The sequence below is a fragment of the Gossypium raimondii genome, chromosome 13 (assembly GCF_025698545.1).
Source record: "Gossypium raimondii isolate GPD5lz chromosome 13, ASM2569854v1, whole genome shotgun sequence".
Taxonomy (NCBI): Eukaryota; Viridiplantae; Streptophyta; class Magnoliopsida; order Malvales; family Malvaceae; genus Gossypium; species Gossypium raimondii.
The window spans coordinates 33,568,390-33,586,674 of record NC_068577.1 but is presented as its reverse complement, the minus strand read 5'-3'; the positions used below and the strand labels follow the sequence as shown (position 1 = coordinate 33,586,674).

Sequence of the window (18,285 nt, the reverse complement as noted above, 5' to 3'; positions counted from 1 at the left end):
ACCCATTGACTAGAAAGTTAACAATATCAGCATACCATGGCAATTATATAGCCAACAATATCTACTTATCAGGGATTTCGTCTTTAATCATTTGACCCTCACCATACTCATTCCCCGCTTCTAGTCGTGACAAGTGATCGACCACTTGATTTTCAGTACCTTTCCTATATTTGATTTCCAAATCAAATTCCTGCAGTAGTAATATCCATCTAATGAGTCTAGGTTTGGCCTCTTTCTTCATCACCAAGTATTTGATGGCAGAATGGTCTGTATAAACTGTAACTTTGGTGCCCAGTAAATAAGCTCTGAATTTTTTAAAGACAAAAACTATTGCTAATAATTCCTTTTCCATGGTGGTGTAATTGAGCTATGAATCTATCAGCATGCGACTAGCATAATATATAGCATGAAACATCTTGACTTTTCTTTGCCCTAGCACTACTCCGAAAGCAAAGTCACTTGCATCACACATTAGTTCAAATGGTAGATTTTAGTCTGGTAATGACTATATGGGCTGTAGTTAATCGTTTCTTTAATTCTTTGAGCACCTATGAGCATAACTCATCAAAATGAAATGGTCTGTTTTGGTCCAACAATTGACTTAGAGGCTTTGATATCTTAGAAAAATCCTTGAAGAAGTGACGGTCAAATCTTGCATGCCCAAGGAAGCTTTTGATTCCTTTCACTGAAGTAGGTGGTAGTAACTTTTCAATGACTTCTATTTTTGCTTTATTGATGAGAATTCCTTGCTGTGAAATTTTGTGGCCCAAAGTAATGCCTTCACAAACCATGAAGTGGCATTTTTCCGAATTTAACACCAGATTTCTTTCTTGACATCGACAAAGTACTGACTCCAAAATTTTTAAGCAATCTTCAAAAGTGTCGCCAAATATCGATAAATCATCCATGAATACTTCAAGGAGTTTCTCCACCATGTCAGAAAATATTGCCATCATGTAACGCTGGAATGTTGGCGAGGCATTACATAACCCAAATGGCATTCTTCTGAAAGAAAACGTTCCATAAGGACAGGTAAATGTAGTTTTTTCTTGATCAGTAGGAGATATGACAATTTGGTTGTACCCTGAGTAGCCATTTAAAAAATAGTAGAAGGCTTTCCTTGCTAGTCTTTCCAGCATCTGATCTATAAAAGGCAAAGGGAAATGGTTTTTCTTCGTTGCTTTGTTGAGCTCACTGTTATCATTTCTGACTATTGTGACTCCTCCTTTCTTGGGTACACACTGAATAGGGCTCACCTAAGAGCTATCAGAAATTGGGTATATAATCCCAACATCCAACCATTTGATAATCTCCTTCTTAACTACTTCCTTCATGATAGGATTTAGTCTCCTTTGCTGTTCAATAGATTTTCCATGGCAATCTTCAACTATTATTTTGTGCATATAAATTGCTGGGCTAATTCCTTTGATATTCGTAATTGACCGTCCTAAAGCTTTCTTGTATTTCTTTAAAACCTCCAGTAATTGTATCTCCTGGTCTATTGTAAGCTCGGTGGAGATAACTACAGGCAGTGTATCGTTTTCTCCCAAATAAGCATACTTCAAATACATTGGCAATGGCTTCATTTTCTATTGATGAGCGAAAAGTGTTGAAAGAACAACTTGATAAATCTAATAATTCAAAGATCCTTCTGCTTCTATTTTCAAATTGGTGAGTTTCCATCAGTTCTTCAGATTCTTCAGTCAAATATGTTTCATTTAATTTGACAGAGTTTGAATCAGAATTTTGGTGCATATGTCTTGCAAATTCTTCCTGAATTACAATGTCAACAAATTCTATAGCATGTCATTCTTCATCTGGGTCTACACAGTTTAAAGCATTAAACACATTAAAAGTCAATTGTTGATCATTAATTCTTATGGTTAACTCACCTGGATCTTTTAATTTTGGTGGCATTTTGTTCTTCAGCATTGCTATGCATCCTTCAGTAAGTGCAACAGTTTCGAACTCCCCTAACCTTCTCTTCTTGGATAGGATATCTTTCTTGAATTTCACACAGTTAGGCATTTGTTCTAAGGCTTCCACCAAAGGTATATTGATGTGTAATTGCTTTAATACCTCCAAAAATTTCTTGAATCGAGCATCTTATTTCAAATTTTGGAAATGCTAGGGAAAAGGTGGCAGTGGCCTTCCTTCCATTTGTTGAGGTTGCCTTTCCATGGCATTTGTATTGGCTCAGCAAGATGAATTTGCTTATGTATGCTTTTGCCTACTCCTATATTTTGTAGTTTGTTCCATTTCTGGTTCGACAATTGATCTTCTAGGAACTTCGAAACTTTCCTTCTCAGACAAGGCATCGTTCATAACTCCTGGAAGCTGAGTGTCACTCCGGACTGTTATGGCTTTACATTGTTCTTTTCATTGATATTTAGAACTTTTTGTGTCACTAGGAAATGCTCCTTGTTGTTTGGAGCTTAATGCAGTCGCAAATTTTCCCACTTGATTCTCTAGACCTCTTAAGGAAGCTGCTTAGCTCTGAATAATTGCATCATTCTTAGCCGTATACTCTTTTAATAAAGCTTCCATAGATGATGTTGAAGATGATGAACTTTTTTGCACATTTTTCCACGGTATTGGTTGACTATGTCTAGGTGGTACACCAGTTGCATTTTATCTATTAACAGTGCTGGAATTTCCCATTCCCTGATTGCTTTAGATAAAATTTGGATGTTGCTTCCACTTTGGATTGTAGGTGTTGGAGTAGGGATTCTTGTTGCTACGATTAAAATTTCCTATGCTATACGCAGAGGCTAGATTGGATGGGCATTCATCAAAAACATAATCTTCTCTATAGTATACACATGCTAGTTCTGCAACTTTAATTTCCTGCACTACAGAGGGTCTTTTCAGAGTTTTAATCATATTCGTTAAAGATGATACCTGTGCTATTAACGATGTAATCGCATCAAGTTCCATTGCTCCAGCAAATCTTCTACCAGTACCAACTCTGGTAGTGGGGTACTGATAATAATTGTTTGCTATTATTTCTAGAATTTCATATGCTTCATTGTAGGATTTGTCAAGCAATGTCCCATTAGCAGATGGATCCACCACCATTTGTGTATGAGCATATAATCTATTGTAAAACATTTCCAGTTGTGTCCAATGCTAAAAACCATGCATCAGACATTTTCTAATTAATTCATTGAAATGCTCCCATGCTTCGTATAATGTCTCATCTTCAGATTGCCTAAACGATGTAATGTCATTCCTAAGCTTGGCCTTCATGTTGGGAGGATTATACCTAAGAAAAAATATCTGACACAGTTCATTCCAAGACACCATTGTACCTGATGGTAATGCATTCAACCATGATCTGGCACGATCTTGCAATCAATAAGGGAATAATTTTAATCTAAGGGCATCTTCAGGAACACCCTAATGTAACAGCCCTAACCTGTATCCGATGTCAGAACAGGGTTATAGAGCATTATCGGACTTATAACTCATACAATCAGATAATTCATGTTCATTTCTCCTTGTAAACAAAAGCCATTCAAATTCAATCATTTAGTACCTAATACGAGCCCTCGAGGATCTAAATAGAGATTAAAAGTGGTTTGGGACTAAACCAAGTACTTAAGGAGTATTTAGAAAAACATGGAAAAATTTTCAAAGTGCAGGGGACACACGCCCTTGTGGTCAGGCCGTTTGTCTCACACGGCCAAGAGACACACCTATGTGTCAGGCCGTGTGGGCATTCGAAATGAGATCACATGGCCTTGTCCCAGCCCGTGTAACTCACTGACTTGGGTCACACGACCAACCATACGCCCGTGTGCCAGGCCTTGTACCCTTCGAAATGACCTCACATGCCCGTGTGCCAGGCCGTGTGCTAGGTCGTGTGAAAATTGGAGAGTATACTAACTTGTGCCACACGGCCATGTGCTAGGCCGTATAAAGCTATTGACTTGATTTCTATAGAAGTATCAGGAGACACATGACCGTGTCACTTGGCCATGTGTCACACACGGCTAAGACACACGCCCGTGTCTCTGCCTGTATGGACAAAAACAGACCATTTTCCAAGCCATATTCCTCACCCACATTGATACCAACCTATACACATCAATTTGTATAGAACCAAGGCATAATTAGACACTTAAAACCAACCAATATCAAGTTTATAACATGTACCTTCACACATACAACATGATATCCATAAACATATTCAAATGATCACTTTAAAACATACCAAATATACTTCCAAATTATACCTAAATGGTCAACCTCACCTATGAGATGTAGTGCCTAAATTCAACATGCATACCACATTTTAACTTCAACCATTCGGTACCCTAATACCAATTCACAAACAAAGCATTACATGACAACCATACATCATATACAATAAGGCCATTTATATATTTACATAACAAAATATACCAAATTCAAGCCAAATCAAATGGCTAAAGACACAATAAAACATAAAGGCTACCATTAGCCAAAATGACCTATACATGCCATTTAACCCAAAATATAAAGTCATTAGTACCAAAATAACATTTGATAGTGTGATGCGATCTCCGATAACTTCCAATTCGAGAGAGCTACCGAAACACTATAAGACACAGAAAAATAAACAGAGTAAGCAATTAAGCTTAGTAAGTTCATGTGATACGAAATTAGACTTACCATTTGACTAGCATTTAAGTAAGCAACTCAAAGCAAGACACAATTTAATTTGGCCAAAGTCTATCATACAATCTATAATCATGTTAGTAATATATTCACAGAAAATCGAAAATCATATATGAATTCATCAATTAATTGAATTTCATGTACTTGTAACATCTAAGCCATGTAAACATATATCAAATATCAACCATTTCCACGTAAATACCTGTACTTGTTCATATTGAACTTGTATAATCTCATAATAACACTATGCCCATTGAACCACTTAGAATATCGTTAGATACATGGGTGGTACCCATGAGGTGTACTAAACTGTAGTCTATCAATTCTTGTACATGTATGCTCCTACGAGCGATAATCAGTAAACTCCTCCGTGCTGAATATCGATAAGCTCTCATGAGCTACAAATTCGTAAGCTCATACGAGTTGCGATAAGTCATTTGTATCCTATGAATTCCTAAGGTTCAAACAGGGTTCGGTATTCTTCGTACATTTATGCTCTCGATTATTATACATGATAATTAAATCATTCACATACATATATTTCCATTTAAAGCATATAAATACTTAATTTAATTACACGAACTTACCTCAAACTTGTATGACAAAAAATGATCGTTTATTCGACAACTTTGTCATTTCCTTGATCTAATTTTGTTTGTTTCTTTTCTTGATCTATATAATCAAATTTAACTACTTTAATCACAATTCTATTTAATTCAATCCGAATTCATGTTTAGAAAAATTACTATTTTGCCCTAGGCTCATAAAATGAAATTTATGAAATATCATCCCTATATAAGCCTAGTCAAATTTCATATGTGCATATAGCAACTCATACATTTCACAATTCGCATATTTAACACATAATTTTCATATTTCTCAATTTAATCCTGTTTGACAACTTTACTAAAAATCACTTAACAAAAGTTGTTTATTTAACAACAAGGATTCATATTCTTCCATTTAACTTCAAGAACAACTAGAATGCTCACATGGAAAAACCCTAGAATTTCAATAATATTGAAAATTAGTCCCTTATTTAGCTAGCTTAAGCTACAATGATCCCGAAAACATAAAAATAATTAAAAACAGACCAAAACTTCACTTACATGCAATGGATTTAACCTAGCCTAATTTCAAGCTTCAAAACTCCCCTTTTCTTTGTATTTTTCAGTTGAAGAAGAAAGAAATAGGAAAAGATGATAGCTAGCTTTTGTTTTGTTTATTTTTATCATTTAATTGCCTAATTACCATATTACCATTACCTAACTTTTAAAATTACTCAATTACCAAGCCATGCACATCCACTAACTCATTTAATGGTCTAATTGCCACAGAAGAACTTCTAATTTAAGGTTCTATAGCTATTTAACTCCTTTAGCTAATAGAACACAACTTTCGTACTTTACGCGATTTAGTCCGTTTTCATAAATTAAGCATACAAACGGTAAAATTTCTTAACGAAATTTTTATACTATCATATTATCATGCTGTAGACCTCAAAATAATATTAAAATAAATTTTACGACTTTAAATTTTTGGTCCCAAAACCACTGTTCCGATTTCATTAAAAACGGCCCGTTACACCTGTTGCCTGAATGAGTCACAGACTTTAAGAAAAAGTCTCAAGTGCAATCTGGGATCTTTAGTTGGTAAACCACTAAACTGCGCTACCATCTGCAACATCTAAAACATTGCTGGTTTTAATTCAAAATGCAATCTAGAATCTTAAATATGTGGCCTAAAAATTCCTGGACTTAAATCACCCAAAGTAGGCACTACATGTTCTCTGATGGGTCTATCTTTGTCATCTAAGATTCTAGGAATATCATCATTCCTTCCATTCTGGAGTAATTGATCTTCTTTGTTTGGATAATTTATAGCCATTTCCATTTCTCTTAATGCTTTCCTTCTTCACTTTAATGTCCTTTCAATGTTAGGATCAAAACAATATTCTATATCCTCTTGAATACTTCTTCTCCTGCACTAGTATAAAACTTGAAAAAAATCAAATAAAATACCAATTAATTGTTCTAGCAAAAATAAAAAGAATAATAACAAATAAACTTTTCGCCAATGCTGCTGATCCCTAAAAATGGTGCCAAAAACTTGTTGTGTGTAAATAATTAATGAAATTATGCAAGTGTACACGTCATTCAAGTAATAAAGTGATAAGTAAGTATCTTCTCCATACGGATCAGAAGTTGGTAAGAAATTGATTAAGTTATTATAATCTTATTAACTATACTAAAAAGAAGGAAATACTTTTAAATTGAATAAGAAGTTGGAATAATGAATTAATGTAATTTAATGCTAAAAACATAAAATTGATATGGCAAATAAAATGTACTAGCAAATTACAAAGAAAAGCAAGAGTAATTCTGTTGTTAAATGAATAGGGCTGGAATTATTCAGGTGAAATCCCCATATCAAAATAATGTCATGGAAAAATATTGTCTAATCAACTTCTCAGAGAATTACTACTGTAACCTGCCTCTTTCTATATCTAGATTTAAGCTAAAAATCTAAGTTACTGTATGTCTACAGAACTCTAGATTAATAACTGCAATGAACGTTCTTCTCTGCACAATTTGCAACGTCCATGTCTAGAGTGCTACAAATATTCTATCGAGTATTCTCTTGCATCAAACGATTCTAGATCCAATATATTTAACCTTTTCAGAATTAAAAATACATCTATGAACACAACATACAATCAACTATGTCTAGAGCTTGCATGCATGTATTTGAAATAGGCACAAATAGAATGAAATAATGATAAACGCAGTCTTAAATCATGAAAATTAGTAATGATAATCATCCACCCAAATAACTCCAACCCAGAAAAAGATTTAGTTCATGGGAGGAAAAGTAAACATCGAACTTAAATCATTCATCAACATTTAAAGAAGTTTGAATCACAGAAATTAAGAAAACTAAAGGTAGAACTGCAGGATTTCTTGCCACACTCCAGCTTCTCTTCTATCTTTCGATCGTATGTGAATCTAGGATAGATGTCTCTTCCCCTTCTTCACGTTTGCATTCTGCTCTCTGTAGCTGCTATCCTTTCTTCTTCTGAAATTCTCCAATGGAGTTTTTCTCTGTGCAAAGAGAAGATTGCTGTTACCAGTCACACTCTCACACAAATTCTCCTATCTTGTTTTCTTCTTCTATCTCCCTTTATTGGGTAAATCCGTTCCACCTCAACACAAATGTTTCATTCCTCTTTTCAGGTTGGTTTTTCTGGTACACGTCCAGCTGGCTAAGAGTGACGTGGATAGAGTGTTGAGTCATTTTCTCGGAATTGCCATGGCAATTCTATTAGCAATCAATCTTGCCAATTGCCACAACAATATTTCACTTTCTTTATTTTCCCTCTTCTTCTTCTTTCTCTTCCTACACCCATATTCATACAAAACCACACCTTTCCTTTCCAAGTGATAAAAGTAACAAATAATGACCAATGTAGCGCGATCCAAGATTTGTTATGCAATGTTCTAAAATTATCCTAAAAATGCAGATGTATTTACTTAATTTAAAATAATTAATTCCATTTAGAGGCCTAAAATATAACTCTTTTCAAGATTTATCAGTGATCGCTGTCAAAGGACTGGAAATCTATCCAGGAGATATGAAATGCCTTTGAAAAATATATTACAAGTGGAACTCTTTGATGCATGGGGATTTGATTTCATAGGGCCATTTCCACCCTCTTGGGGTAATATTTATATACTGGTTGTTGTTGACTACATCTCCAAGTGGGTTGAAGCTACTATTCTACCCATAAATGATGCCAAATCAGTGTTGAAATTTCTTCATAAAAATATTTTACTCCGTTTGGTATCCCTCGTGCATTAATCAGTTATGAAGGTTCCCACTTCAATTTCTAGTTAGTTGACAATGCTCTTAACAAGTATGGGGTGCGACATAAAATTTCCACGGCATATCATCCCCAAACGAATGGACAAGCAGAAATCTCTAATAGAGAGATTAAACAAATTCTGGAGAAGCTAGTCAATCCCAACTGAAAAGATTGCTCAGAAAAACTGGATGAAACTTTGTGGGCATATCGAACAACTTTCAAAACACCATTGGGTATGTCACCTTTCCAGCTGGTTTATAGTAAACCATGCCACCTGCTCGTTGAACTGGAACATAAAGCATTCTGGGTGATTTAGAAACTCCATATGGTTTTGAAATATACTGGAAGTAATCGTTTACTGGAGCTGAATCAGATGGTTGAATTTTAAACTCAAGCTTATGTAAATTCCAAGCTATATAAAGAAAAGACCAAACGATGACATGACAACAAAATTTTGCCACGATAATTTGTTCTTGGACAACAAGTCTTGCTCTTCAATTCCAGGCTTAAATTGTTTCCTGGCAAATTAAAGTCTCAGTGGTCAGGCCCATTCGAAGTTGTTCAGGTATATCCTTATGGAGTAGTAGATGTCAAATTCAAACAAAATGGATCCACCTTCAAATTCAATGGCCAATGATTAAAACATTATTTTGGCACTCATATACTTCGGGATAAAACTTTTATCATTTTTTCAAACTGATTAATATTTTTCGTTTGCACAATTTATTTAATTATTTATTTTTTAATTTCTTTATTTCAGTTGAGTCAATAAATTTCATTAACTTCTATTTTCTTTTTGTCCAGTTAAATACGACCTAGGTTTCTCGGCCTCATCTACACTCATTTTATTAGTATTTTTTTAATTTCTTCAATTTACTCAATATTTGCTGTTACTGTTGTCAAACCATGATTAAGGCCCAATCTTATCCCCACGTCATAGATTCTTTACATTTAAGTTTTTACCCTAACCGAATCAATTTCTTCTTCACTATTACCTTCATTTTATTTTCTCTACTACTTTGCTCTCTATTTTCTCCCAAAATTTTAAAGGTCGTACCTTTTTCGTTCTTACAATTATCATCTTTGTTTCCATGGCTTGACAAGCACCATCTACTTCCATTGCTACACAACCACGCACATTCTTTAGCAAGGCAGTGGAAACTAAGTACCACCAAAACATTTTAAAACAACCTCTGTGCTTAGAAAAGGATTTTTTTTAAGATGCCCATTTTATGGGGTATACTAAAGCCATTTCATCCATGGTGGAGCAACATGGATGACAGATTTTCTATCTCCATATTGACGATGTTTTCCCTCAAGTGGTAAAAAAATTCTATGCTTATCTTTTTCCTCTTGAAAATACCTTTATTTATGTGTGAGGTGCCTCAGTACTATTTGGTTTCGAGTCTATAAATGCACAATACGGGCTGCCTGATGGTCCAGATGAGCACGCAGATTTCCTCAAGAAAATGACAACGAAAAAAATTAATCATGTGCTCACTGATGTCTATGTGGAGGGTAGCAAGTGGACGATATCCAGGAATGATTGTTACACTGTTGATAGGGTCACTTTGAAACCCCACTGTAGAGTATGGTATCATTTCTTCAAAAATCATTTTATCCCATCTACCTACAACTCTACCATCTCAAAGGACCTACTGCTTCTTCACTCAATTGTGGTGGGTGAAAATTTAAATGTTGGGAATATTATCTTTCGAAATGTCCATCCATGTGCCTTGAAAAATATCGGTACTTTGAAATTTCCATCGCTTATAACCACACTTTGTCAGAAAGCCAAGGTTCCTCTTCAAGTAAATGAAGAATAAACCCCTAACAAATGTACCATTACTAAGCACATTGCTTTAAAATCTTCTAGTGAAGAAGTGCTACGACAGTCAGATCCCTCTCCGGTATCTTCTCTACCACGGCCCACTAATTTTGCTCCATCAACTTCTAAAACTGCATGTGAGCAAAAGGTCCTTGAGTTTCTAGAGGCTTTACATCAACAATTCCAGAAATTGGAAAAGTAACAACAACTGATGGCTATGGACCTTGGCAAGGCTCAAGAGGAAATGGCCATGTTTTGGGGCTATGTTTGACGTAGGGACAAAGCTATTAAGAAGTCCCTTTAAATGAAATTCACTTGCTCGATGCCCGCATTCCCTAGTTTCCTAAGGAGTTATTGCTGAAACCTAATGAGGAAGATGATGAGGGTGAATAACCTATTGTAGAGAAGCAGACCACTAAACAAAAAGGAGAAGCAGGGAAATTGAATCTGTCCATGTTGAATCTGAGAAGGAAATGATGATGCAATCCCCTCACCTGCACTTACACCTGCTACTACTACCACCACACTAATAGCAACATCACCTATGAAAGCATAAGAATGTGTAGTTCATCAACTGATTGATGAAGTCACAAAATTAGACTCTGATTCTGAAGACGAGGTGCCTCTTAGTCAGTGTAAAAGGAATCGTTTCAAGACAACTGCCAGAAAAGAAGTCCTAGCTGAGACTGGTGAATCTGATGTGCCTCCAAGAAGTCTACCAAACCAACTTAAGAGTAACAAACATTTTGTCCAAGGTTTTATTTTCTAACTTATGCATTCATTTTTCTTTATCATTGCATTTCTATATTTGTACATATATATTCTCCAACATTGTTCTTTTTTTTTACATTGAGGACAATGTATCCCTTAGGTTTGGGGGGTGTTGTGCATATAGGTTGCAGTAGATATATACATATAATATTTGTTGTCTTGTCATTTAGTTTTCCACAACATGCAATTGTCGAACAATTATCAAACTTTGCTAAGTATTTTTTTGTCTATGATATTCGATGAGGATAATAATTCTTTGATAAAGTTAGAAAACTGTTCGAGTAGTTAGGTTTGTTAAGCTTAGGATAGTTGTTTGAAAATTGATTCTTAAAAGTAGAACAACCTAAATATCAATGCAATTAAGTCTGTAGTAGTATTCTTTTAATGCATCTAGAATTTCTTAATCCTAAATTCAATAATCTGTTTGTAAATGATAAGGAATATTTTAGCAATAGTAGTGCAGTGTTTGAATTTATTGAGTAGGTCAGTAATGCTTTGTTTGTTCCATCGTATTATTGATCAAAAAAATGAGTTCAAATAAAAGTGTTTAAAAAAACATGTTAATAATAATAATTTAGGGACACTCTTTTGAAGTGCTAGGCTGAGTAGCTAAAGAAGTAGTTGTTTGCTACGTCCAGCTGTTTAGTTAAAAGCCTTAACTTTATGAGTGAATTCCATTCAAATTGTGGCATGATGTAATATCTGGTAGTCTAGTGTTTGCTCTATTGGGGTTGTCAAGTAAAGAAATCATGTGACAAGATGAATTCCCTATAGAAGGTAATGGTTATAACTAATCTTTTGAATAAGTAAGAATAATGAAATTGAATTTTGAGGAAAGATATTTTAAATATATTAGGAGAGGTCCGCTATAGCTATAATTGCATAAATATTTCGAAACTTTTATTTTTAGGAAACATTTTCTGCACTTCATTTGCTTAACAAGTCTGTAAAACTCGAACCATTCCTTCTTTATTTAGAAGACAACTGAGAATAGAGGTGAAAAAATATATTTCAAAAAGTCCAGTGATATATTTGGTAATTGTAATATTTTGGCAAACTCATGCATACCTGCATTCATGCATATTCATACATATTTTCTTGAGGAAAAATAATAATTCAAGTTTGGGGGTGCGATAAATCTTGAAAAAAGGTACATTTCAGACCTTTAAACTGAAGTATTTGCTTGTAATTAAGAAAATATGTTTGCATTTTAGACTTATTATTAGAGCATTTCATATTAAAGCTTGGATTGTGTTTTAATTGTAAATTTATGTTACTTTTAATTGCTGGAAAGAGGTTTGGTAGTCTTTGATCGTAAGTGCAGGTGGGATGAAAGAAAAGAGAAGAAAGAAAAGAGAAAAAGGAAAAGAGAAGCAAGAAAAAGGAAAAAAGGAAAAGAGAATGAAGGATGTGAAACATTGCAATGGCAAATGGTGGGATAGATTGCCAATAGAAATGCCATGGAAATTCAAGAAAGATGACAAAGCACTCAATCCATGTCACCCTCACCCAACTGTATGTGTACCAGATAAATCATCCTAAAAAGAAGAGTAAAAAATATGTACTAAGAGGGACGAATCTACCTTACAAAAGGAGGAAAGAGAAGAGAAGAAAAACACACACGGTTTGTGAGGAGAAAAAGAAAAGAATGAGAGTAGTTACTCTCTCTGCAACAGAATCTGGTGGAGTAATTCAAAAGAAAAGAAGAAGGGGGTAGCTAAAGAAGGGAGATCATAGACGAGAAAGAGGGGAGGAGAAATCTGCCCTGGGTTTTGCATAGAATCTAGATAAGAAGTTAGAGTGCAGCAAGAACTTCCTACAGTTCTTCCTTTGTTCTATTTTCTTGGTGTTGAATTCTGTGATTCGTGAAACTTGAAATATGTTGATGAATGATTTTGTTTTAGATTTCATTACCCAACCCATGAGCTAATTATTTTTAGGTTAAAATTATTTGGGTGAATATTGAATTAACTGTAATACCCATGATATGCTTGTGATTAAATTTACTGTTTCATTTGATTCTTGTTATTAAGAATGCATGCAAGCTCTATACATAATTGATTGCATGTTATGAATTTAGATGGATTTGAATATGAAAGGATTAAATACATAAGATCATTAATCGATTGATATAGGTGAATACTCGAAAGAATATTTGCAGCACTCTAGACATTCAAGATGTGATCTGTATCGGTATAGAACGATAGTTGGATTATCATTTGTGAGTCTTGTAGACATACACAGACTTCGAATAATAATCAGAGTTTAACTCTAGAAAAAAGTTGACTGTAGTAGTAAATATCTGGGCAGTAGTTTAGTCATAATTTTGCCATGGCATTATTATGTTATGAAAATATTCCCTGAGTAATTCTAATCTTTATCATTCAATAGCAGAAACACTCTCTACTTGATCTTTGTGAATTGCCACAACATTTGAATTGTTTGATCTTTTTCTCAGTTATATTAGTTCATTCATAAATTCCTTTCACCAACTTATACTTTGTTTGCACAATTTCATTATTTAAATCTTCAATAATACTTACCAATTCGAATAAACTTCTGACCCCTTTAGAGACAATACTCACTCATCATTATATTACTTAAATCGACGTGTACACTTGCACATTTGCGTTATTTACATGCAATAGTGAGGCTGTGTAGGCCACACAGGCATGTGGGCCAAAAACTTTGATTTTTTCCCTAAGATCATACACATCGTTCTGATCAATCGTAGGCCTTCCGTGGGGTCGATATGTAATCAAATAGATTGTAAAATATGAAATCCAATCATCTGATAGTATAAATTATGATATCTGTTCATATATTTGAGATGTTATATGAAATAAACCTTGTAATAGGATATGAGTAACCTAAAAAAAATGCTATGTATACTTTGTATTTTTTATGTCATGCATGTATAACTATAACATGCTTGATTTCTGATCTGATCTGTATTCGTGTCTGGAATGGTTTATGCTATGTGGAGGAAGTATTTCCGTGAATGGCGATAACTCGCCTAATACACTGGCAGCTCTGCTGCAAATATTTTGTAAAGTGTCATACCGACATTATATGGTGTGTAGAGTTGGATGGATGTCCATACCCTCTATGGTGTATTAGGATGGTCGAAGATGGTGTGTAGTGGATGATGGTAGGAATATATAACTGTATTTGTACTGCTCTGATATGAATCTGTTTCTGCTAAATTTTCTTGTTATAAATTAACTGAATAAGTTATTTGTTACACATTGAGTTTTAAAACTCATTTTCTATTTGATTGATATTTTCAGGTAATCCTCAGACTTAGGCGGGTCAATGCCACGGGAGCTCGGTTACAATAATTTGCTTTATTTGAATTCATTTAAATTTGGTTTAAATGTTTTGTAATATTTGGACTGTTTTTTTTTTTGGATTTTATTTTCAACTTTTGCATTGTTCTGTTTAAAATGTTTTATTAAAAATGCCTATTTCCTCCGAAACAACCAATTTCAAGAAAATAAACTTTGGTTTTCCAAAACATAACAATTTGAGAAATTCCTCTGCAAAGTATTCGTTTTTAGAAAATCTAAGCAAACATCTTTTCCAACTAAAAGTAAAGTTAGACATGTTTTCCATTAAATTAGCGTTTTTTTAAGTAATGAAGTTTTACGACACTTTCTGAAATTTATGAAGACTGGAATTATAACCATTCTACGTAATATCCCCAGATTTGGCCATAGCGTGTAGGCCGGGTTTGGGGTGTTACATTGGCATTACTTATAATGACGTTAATCTTAATTAATAATTAGATTATACATGTATATATATAACATATCATAGTGGATGAAAAGAGGCAGTTCATTTTCTTTCCTTCATCCTCTCCATCACCGTGTTTCTTCCTTGTTGAGATAGAAAAGTCGGTCAACCTTTTTGCTCTTTCATGGTAAGCTAAATCGAACCTATTGTGCATGAATTTTATGTTTTTCAGATTGTTGTGTTTTAATCTAGTTAATGGTGGTGTTTGTTTTTAAAACTGTTAAAAATTTCATGGGATTGCCGTTGTTGAATTCTTGAAATTGTAGTGTTAATGACTATATTAGAAGTGAAGCTATGAAAAAGGATCACTTGATGAAGTGAAAATTTGTTGGTTCTGAATATCAAGGCTTAAGTATAAACATTTCAAGACTAGTTTTAGATTTCTATAAACTTTGTTATAAAAAGGTTCAATGGTATAACATGTTAGGCTTAAGGGAATTTTGAGTAATAGAATTGGATTGTCTTATATGCTTTATAAGGTAACAAATGATGTTGGTTCATATAAAACTGAATTAGAATTATGGTATAGATCAAGACTTGAATCTGTCAAGAGAAGATCGTGGGAAAAGAAAAGTTGTTGAGTAGACTCTATTGTGGTGTGTTACCATTTCGCCAAGTAAGTTCATTGTCACATCTGGTTTTCATTAAGGACTCAAATTTAAAGGAAGTTTCAGAGTTAGTTGAATAAATATGGAAGTTGGTGAGCTGTACTAGAGTATCTAGAAATTTTAATGGTTGTTGGGCAATTAATTGGGTTTCAATTCTGTTTTGGTTAATATGGAATCGATTGATTCATAGTTGAAGACATAATGATTATCGATGAATGACTAATAGAGATTTGGAGACCATGTAGTAGAATTATATATATAGGTGAGAAGAGATATTCCGATTAAAGAGATTTTTCTCCATTTTACATGCAAAATCCTTCCCACCTACATTTTCTTCTTCGATTGTTCTGAAGAAGAAGAAAATTTAGGACAGCTTTGCATGGAGCATTAGTCATGAGATTCGAAGTCTGGAAGTAGATAAACTAAGAAATTGGTAAGCTTTCTTATCTTTCTTTACTCGTGGATTGTAACAAGAATAAAAGTAAGGATTCTTAATGAGTTCCTGTAAAATGGGTTCTGGATTTTTATGGTTTGAAGATAAATAGTTGTCATGCTTAGCTGTCAGGATGAAGGAGGATCTAGCGTTTGGACAAGCTAAGTTAACGAGGGTAAATGAATTCAGGTGAGTTTTTGTACTATACTTTTGGATGAATGATGGATGAGTGTTGCGTTGTGACCTATGTTTATGTCTACAATAAACTCTGTTTGAGATTTTGGTGGTTCATGAGTATGGTGAATGAGCATGGCATGCGTGTTTAAGGCTGCATCAATTCAAGAAAGTATGCAAGTATGTTATGTATGATAGTACAGTGTATTGTTGTATCTAATGTGGCATACTCCTTAGTGCAATAGTATTTGGAATGTTATGTATGAAATGCATGTCTATGTTATTATACCGAGTACGGAGGGAATTTACCTTGACAGGGTAGATGAAAATAGGAAAAATTTGCAGAATGGAGGAATGAGAGAGCTAATGAGAGGATACAAGGGAGTTTGGATGACATCGTGGAATGGTATTGTTACGTGTAATTGTGTAATGAAAATGTGTAACTGTACATGTCAATTCAAGTAATATACTGATGAGTGAGTATCGTTTTTACACGGATTGAAAATTGATTAGAATTGGTAAGTATTACTATAGATTTAACTAATGAATCTATGCAAGAGAAACAAAGTATAAATTGGTGAAGGAAATTAATGAATGAGCTAATAATATCAATTATAACTGATAAATGACAAAAAAACCTGAATGTCGTGACAATTCACAAAGAACAAGTAGAAAGTATTTCTGCTGTGAATGAATAAGGTTGGAATTACTCAGGGAAAGATTTTCACAACATAATAATGCCATGGCAAAATTTTGTCTAAACTACTGCCCAGAGAATTACTATTGCAATCTACTTCTTTCGGGAGTTAGAATTTAGTTATTATCCAGAGTTTGTGTATGTCTACAAGACTCACGAATGATAACCACACTAACGTTCTTCACCTGTAAAGATCGCACTTTCTATGTCTAGAGTGCTGCGAATATTCTTTCGAGTACTCGCTTGCATTAATCGATTAATAATATGATGTATTTAGTCTTTTCAGATTCAAATCCATCTAAGAATGTAACACGCAATCAACTATGTCTAGAGCTTTCATGCATGCATTCTAAATAAACAAGAATTGAATGAAATAGTGACTTCAATCAAAATCATATCATGGGCATTACAGATAATTCAATATTCACCCAAATAATTCCAACCCAAAGAAAATTAGCTCATGGGTTGGGAAATGAAATCCAAAATTAAATCATTCATCAATATTCTTCAAGTTTACGAATCACAGAAATTAAAACCAAGAAAAATAGAACAAAGGTAAAACTATAGGAAGTTCTCGCTACACTCCAACTTCTTCAAAAGATTTTGCGCAAAAACCAAGGCAGGTTTCTCTCCCCCCTTCGCATTTGTGATCTCATCTTTTTAGCTGCTACCTTATTCTTCCCTTCTAAATTTTCCACACAGTTTTCCCACAGGGTTCTGTTGTAGAGAGAGAAATTGCTCTCTTTCTTTTCTTTTCTCCTCACAATTTATGTGTCCTTCTTCTATTCTCTCTCCTCCTTTTATAGGGTAGATCCATCCCTCTTAGCACACATATTTTGCTCTTTTTTTAGGGTGATTTATCTGGTACACGTATAGCTGGCTGAGAGTGACGTGGATTGAGTGCTGTGTCATATTCCTAGAATTGCCATGGCATTTTTGTTGGCAATCTATCCCACTATTTTCCATGGCAATGTTTCACTTCCTTCGTTCTCTTTTCCTCTTTCTTTTTCCTTCTTCTGCCTCTTTCATCCTACCTGCACCTACTACCACAAACTACCAAATCTCTTTTCCAGTAATTAAAAGTAACATAAATTTACAGTTAAAACACAATCCAAGCTTTAGTATGTAATGGTCTAATAATAAGTCTAAAATGGAAACAATTTTAATTACAAGTAATACTTCAGTTTAGAGGCCTAAAATATAACTCTTTTCAAGAGTTATCAGGTATTTATTGGCTCGCTAGAGTGACACCGTGACGAAGGTCTTATCGACTCTATGGAGAGACACTGCGATGAAGATTATCAACAGGTCCTTCGGGGCAACACCGTGTAAATGACATATAAGTCATTCGGGGCGATACCATGTAAACAATATATAGGTCCTTTGAGATAGTACCGTGTAATTAATATATAGGTCCTTCGGGGCGACACGGTGTAAACATTATATAGGTCTTTT

The 18,285-nt window shown here is 34.2% G+C and overlaps 1 non-coding gene across 1 annotated transcript; it reads left to right on the top strand.

The window, feature by feature from the left end:
• The first annotated feature begins 3,133 nt into the window (after positions 1 to 3,133).
• Positions 3,134 to 3,240, top strand: LOC128036282 (small nucleolar RNA R71). Its single transcript, XR_008193080.1, has one exon. It is a non-coding gene; the product is annotated as a small nucleolar RNA R71 (small nucleolar RNA).
• The last annotated feature ends 15,045 nt before the right edge of the window (positions 3,241 to 18,285 follow it).